This window comes from Pseudorasbora parva, chromosome 12 (genome assembly GCF_024679245.1).
Source record: "Pseudorasbora parva isolate DD20220531a chromosome 12, ASM2467924v1, whole genome shotgun sequence".
Taxonomy (NCBI): domain Eukaryota; kingdom Metazoa; phylum Chordata; class Actinopteri; order Cypriniformes; family Gobionidae; genus Pseudorasbora; species Pseudorasbora parva.
The window spans coordinates 46,827,306-46,833,365 of record NC_090183.1 but is presented as its reverse complement, the minus strand read 5'-3'; the positions used below and the strand labels follow the sequence as shown (position 1 = coordinate 46,833,365).

Genomic DNA, 6,060 nt, shown 5'->3' with positions numbered 1-6,060 from the left:
GTAGTGCAGTAATAACAGCAGCAGTAGCAGTAATACAGCAGCAGCAGTAACAACAGCAGCAGCAGTGCAGTAATAACAGCAGCAGCAGAAATAACAGCAGCAGCAGTAATAGCAGCAGTAATATCAGCAGCAGTAGTGCAGTAATGACAGCAGCAGCAGCAGTAATAACAGCAGCAGCAGCAGTAATAACAGCAGCTGCAGCAGAAATAACAGCAGCAGCAGCAGTAATAACAGCAGCAGTAGTGCAGTAATAACAGCAGCAGCAGTAATAACAGCAGCAGTACTAACAGGAGCAGTAATAACAGCAGCAGCATCAGGAGTAATAACAGCAGTAGTAATAACAGCAGCAGCAGCAGCAGCAGTAATAGCAGCAGCAGTAATAACAGCAGCAGTAGTGCAGTAATAACAGCAGCAGTAGCAGTAATAACAGCAGCAGTAATAACAGCAGCAGTAATAACAGCAGCAGCAGTAATAACAGAAGCAGCAGCAGTAATAACAACAGCAGTAGTAATAACAGCAGTAATAACAACAGCAGCAGCAACAGCAGTAATAACATCAGCAGCAGTAATAACAGCAGCAGCAGTAATAACAGCAGCAGCAGCAGTAATAACAGCAGCAGCATTAATAACAGCAGCAGTAATAACAACAGCAGCAGCAGTAATAGCAGCAGCAGTAATAACAGCAGCAGTTATAACAGCAGCAGCAGCAGTAATAACAGCAGCAGCAGCAGCAGTTATAACAGCAGCAGCAGTAATAACAGCAGCAGCAGCAGTAATAACAGCAGCAGCAGCAGTAATAACAGCAGCAGCAGCAGCAGTAAAAACAGCAGCAGCAGTAATAACAGCAGCAGTAGTAATAACAGCAGCAGTAATAACAGCAGTAGCAGCAGTAATAACAGCAGCAGCAGCAGTAACAACAGCAGCAGCAGTAATAACAGCAGCAGCAGCAGTTATAACAGCAGCAGCAGTAATAACAGCAGCAGCAGCAGTAATAACAGCAGCAGCAGCAGTAATAACAGCAGCAGCAGCAGCAGTAAAAACAGCAGCAGCAGTAATAACAGCAGCAGTAGTAATAACAGCAGCAGTAATAACAGCAGTAGCAGCAGTAATAACAGCAGCAGCAGCAGTAACAACAGCAGCAGCAGTAATAACAGCAGCAGCAGCAGTAATAACAGCAGCAGCAGCAGTAACAACAGCAGCAGCAGTAATAACAGCAGCAGTAATAACAGCAGTAGCAGCAGTAATAACAGCAGCAGCAGCAGTAATAACAGCAGCAGTTATAACAGCAGCAGCAGTAATAACAGCAGCAGCAGCAGTAAAAACAGCAGCAGCAGTAATAACAGCAGCAGTAGTAATAACAGCAGCAGCAGCAGTAATAACAGCAGCAGCAGCAGTAATAACAGCAGTAGCAGCAGTAATAACAGCAGCAGCAGCAGTAATAACAGCAGCAGCAGTAGTAATAACAGCAGCAGCAGCAGCAGTAATAACAGAAGCAGCAGTAATAACAACAGCAGCAGTAATAACAGCAGCAGCAGTAATAACAGAAGCAGCAGTAATAACAACAGCAGCAGTAATAACAGCAGCAGTAGTAATAACAACAGCAGCAGTAATAACAGAAGCAGCAGTAATAACAGAAACAGCAGTAATAACAGCAGCAGCAGTAATAACAGAAGCAGCAGTAATAACAGAAGCAGCAGTAATAACAACAGCAGTAGTAATAACAGAAGCAGCAGTAATAACAGAAGCAGCAGTTATAACAGAAGCAGCAGTAATAACAGAAGCAGCAGTAATAACAACAGCAGTAGTAATAACAGCAGCAGCAGTAATAACAGAAGCAGCAGTAATAACAACAGCAGCAGTAATAACAGCAGCAGCAGCAGTAATAACAGCAGCAGCAGCAGTAATAACAGCAGCAGTTATAACAGCAGCAGCAGCAGTAATAACAGCAGCAGCAGCAGTAAAAACAGCAGCAGTAGTAATAACAGCAGCAGCAGCAGTAAAAACAGCAGCAGCAGTAATAACAGCAGCAGCAGCAGTATCAACAGCAGCAGCAGTAATAACAGCAGTAGCAGCAGTAATAACAGCAGCAGCAGCAGTAATAACAGCAGCAGCAGTAGTAATAACAGCAGCAGCAGCAGCAGCAGCAGCAGTAATAACAGAAGCAGCAGTAATAACAGCAGCAGCAGTAATAACAGCAGCAGCAGTAATAACAGAAGCAGCAGTAATAACAACAGCAGCAGTAATAACAGCAGCAGTAGTAATAACAACAGCAGCAGTAATAACAGAAGCAGCAGTAATAACAGAAGCAGCAGTAATAACAGCAGCAGCAGTAATAACAGAAGCAGCAGTAATAACAGAAGCAGCAGTAATAACAACAGCAGTAGTAATAACAGAAGCAGCAGTAATAACAGAAGCAGCAGTAATAACAGAAGCAGCAGTAATAACAGAAGCAGCAGTAATAACAACAGCAGTAGTAATAACAGCAGCAGCAGTAATAACAGAAGCAGCAGTAATAACAACAGCAGCAGTAATAACAGCAGCAGCAGTAATAACAGAAGCAGCAGTAATAACAACAGCAGTAGTAATAACAGAAGCAGCAGTAATAACAGAAGCAGCAGTAATAACAGAAGCAGCAGTAATAACAGAAGCAGCAGTAATAACAACAGCAGTAGTAATAACAGCAGCAGCAGTAATAACAGAAGCAGCAGTAATAACAACAGCAGCAGTAATAACAGCAGCAGCAGTAATAACAGAAGCAGCAGTAATAACAACAGCAGCAGTAATAACAGCAGCAGTAGTAATAACCGCAGCAGCAGCAGTAGTAATAACTGAAGCAGCAGTAATAATAGCAGCAGCAGTAATAACAACAGATTTATTTTGCCAAGTCCAAACATATCATCACCATTACTATGCCAAACACTCCAAGAGTTGTTATGACAGAAATAAGGTTAAAAAAGAGCGACTGATGACATCAATTGAAAAAGTGAAGTTGTTCCAAAAAGTTAGTTTTTTATTCTGATGAAGACGAACATGTATTTCTTGAGAATAGCATCACTGAAGCATCACTCACATCCAGACTCGGAACATGAGCTAGGACAGTAAATAAAGCCCATGCTGATTTCATATTGACTTTTACTACAAACAGCATCTCCATAAAGAACCGTCACAAAGGTTCCCGTCCATCTCCCCGTCTCTTGTTTTCAGGAGCAGGTACGGGCGACTCCATTAAATCCACTCTGTGGCCTCTCTTTTATGTGACATTTTATTTGGCGGAGACAAACGAGCACCAGTTGGATTATAACATAATTTGTCTTGTCTTTATTACCAGCACAAAGGACAACGTTCATTAATTATTCCGGTGTAGCAGCTCAGCAGCGAGCGGAGAAGGTCTCTCTCCGGACAGATGGTGAGGACACTGTTATTTATATCAATCAGCTCAAAATGTTCAGTCAGGATTACTATTCCTTAGACTATCCTGATTTATTTCTCTCCCTCTCTTTGCCGTAGGCTGCCGTTTGTCCGTTTTAATGGAAAGACGATTGGAGGTGGATCGCAGTGTGTCCTGGCATGTTAATTTACACGACATGTTTGTTCTGGAGAGTGAAAGATTTCCTCCCTCCGGACACAAGCAGCTTAAACACGGATCGGAAGTTCACAGGTGCTGCTGGGAAACTTTATATATATATATATAGGTTCGGTTATTAACTGTTAACAACTTGCTTATTAGCATGCATATTACTACACTGTAAAACATTATTTAGAAAAAAAGTTACCTGGTACCTTAAATTTTTGAGTTTAGTTAAATTAAAATTTTGAGTTAATACAATGAACCTTTTTTGAGATTCGACAACCTTAATTAAAATATTATTAACAGATGTTGTGAGCGTATTGGGTAATTGTGTGTGTTTTATTTCTGATGATGCCAAATTGTGCTATTTTCATGATTTATCAAATATTTTATGTGGTTCAGATACAATAATATTTTGAGTTTCTATTTATTAAACAAATGTCCTTCAATGTATCGACTCAAATTTTTAATTTCAATAAACTCAAAATTTTAAGGCAACCAGGTTACTTACTTTTTTAAGTTAAACCAACAAAAATGTTTTACAGTGCAGGTTTATGAGCACTTCTAAAGCTCATATTAATGCCTTATTCTGCATGAGCTTATTCTACATCCCTTAATCCGACCCAATACCTAAACTTAAACGCTACAAAAACTACCTTACTAACTATTAATAAGCAGTAAATTAGGAGTTTATTGAGGCAGAAGTTCCTCATACTAAAGTGTTACCAAGTTTGTTCTCACTGCGTCTCATTCATAAAAACAGGAGACACACATTAGTGTAAATTAATTGTCACATGAACAACATTTATGTGTAAATTATGTCATTTTGCATGGTTTAAAAAATGATTTATACAATAATAATCTGCAATTTTTTTCATTTATGATGCCCAGAATAATTTTGCAAGCCTCTTTAAAGATTTTCGGATTATATTTGTTCTATTTATTTGAAATGGAATGAAACATGCTTTATGATACCTGAAAACAATATTGAATTTGTCATTATATATATATATATTCCATGCATTTCAATAAAATCAATGAAAATAACACAGGAATGCAACACAGTTAGATCCCAAACTGGACATTTCCAGAGGATATTAAATATTAAATGAATATTAAAGTCGAGATATCGAGAGTGAAAAATGTTCTTTCATATATCAAAGTTTCTCTCTTCAGAACAAGACACAAACTGAGATTAATAATTTGCCTCCGTAATACTTAAGTTTGTCAGAAAATATGATCTGCTGAAATAAATCAGATTTTGGGAGATTCTCTCATGGCTTGGCTCTCCTGTTGAGCCAAATATGAACAAATATGCAAAAATAACTGTGCAGGTTGTGATTAAGATTTTAAATGTGTCTTTTTTTCGGCTTTTAGCTAATGAAAAACAAAGTCTTGGAGGATCTTAGTGTTAATTTATTAAACATGAAAAGGGCCTTGATGAAATATAGAAGTGAGATATGTTTTGCATTTCAAAGAATCCAGCGTACAACTTACTTGCATGTAAATTAGGTCAAGATTTGTAGACAATATTTTCCAAGAGTTTCCATGTTTGAATGTGCATATTACAATGCTGTGGCCCTCTCTGATGATAACAGATATTTGCTTAATGTCAGTCCTTGCTTAAACGAACATTTCCTCTTTGAAGCGCGGCTGCCGACAGACAGTCTACCTCATTCACGACACACTGCTCGAACATATCGAATTATCATGAAAGCAGGTGGATTATGAAACGATTGTGTTTGTGTAAACCAGCAGCTTTTGTGCGTTATTATGTTTCCAGTAATCTCCTGCTGTTGCTCGGCTGTATTTGTGTCTGTTCGGTTCAGCGGATCATTTAATGCTTTATGATCTCTATATTCTGCATGTCAGGAATATCACGTAAATCTTTCCGTGCGAGGAGTTTCCTATCCTGACAGCACCACGTCATCCCCTGAATACCATTTACAGAGTAATTAGTTTTATGCAAACGAGAGTTGAAGATGAAAGTCAGAGCTTGATCAATTATGAATTACGTTATATGTTCTCTCCTGCTTACCGTGCTTTGTGATGGGGTAATGCACCTTCCATGATTAAAAATGCATATGTCTGTAAAAAAGACTATATATATATATATAAACTATATTACCAAATGTATTGGGCCGCCCAGTAGAGTTCAAGTGTTCAATCTCTTTATGGCCACAGGTGTATAAATCAAAGTGGAAGCCATTGGGAACAACAGCAACTCAGCCACGAAGTGTTCAATCCCAGAGCGGGGTCAGCGCATGCTGAGGGTCACAGTGCGCAGAAGTCTCCAACTTTCTGCAGAGTCAACAGCTCCAGACCTCCAGACTTCTGTGGCCTTCAGATGAGCTCAAGAACAGCGGAGAGAGCTTCATGGAATGGGTTTCCATGGCCGAGCAGCTCATCCAAGCCTTACATCACCAAGAGCAATGCAAAGCGTGGGATGCAGTGGAGTAAAGCAGCCGCCACTGGACTCTAGAGCAGTGAGAC

General features: G+C 39.6%; 1 long non-coding RNA gene across 1 annotated transcript; it reads left to right on the top strand.

The window, feature by feature from the left end:
- The first annotated feature begins 3,310 nt into the window (after nt 1-3,310).
- LOC137094659 (uncharacterized) lies at nt 3,311-5,824 on the top strand. Its single transcript, XR_010908698.1, has 3 exons — nt 3,311-3,405; nt 3,507-3,657; nt 5,752-5,824. It is a non-coding gene; the product is annotated as an uncharacterized lncRNA (long non-coding RNA).
- Nucleotides 5,825-6,060: the final 236 nt, after the last annotated feature.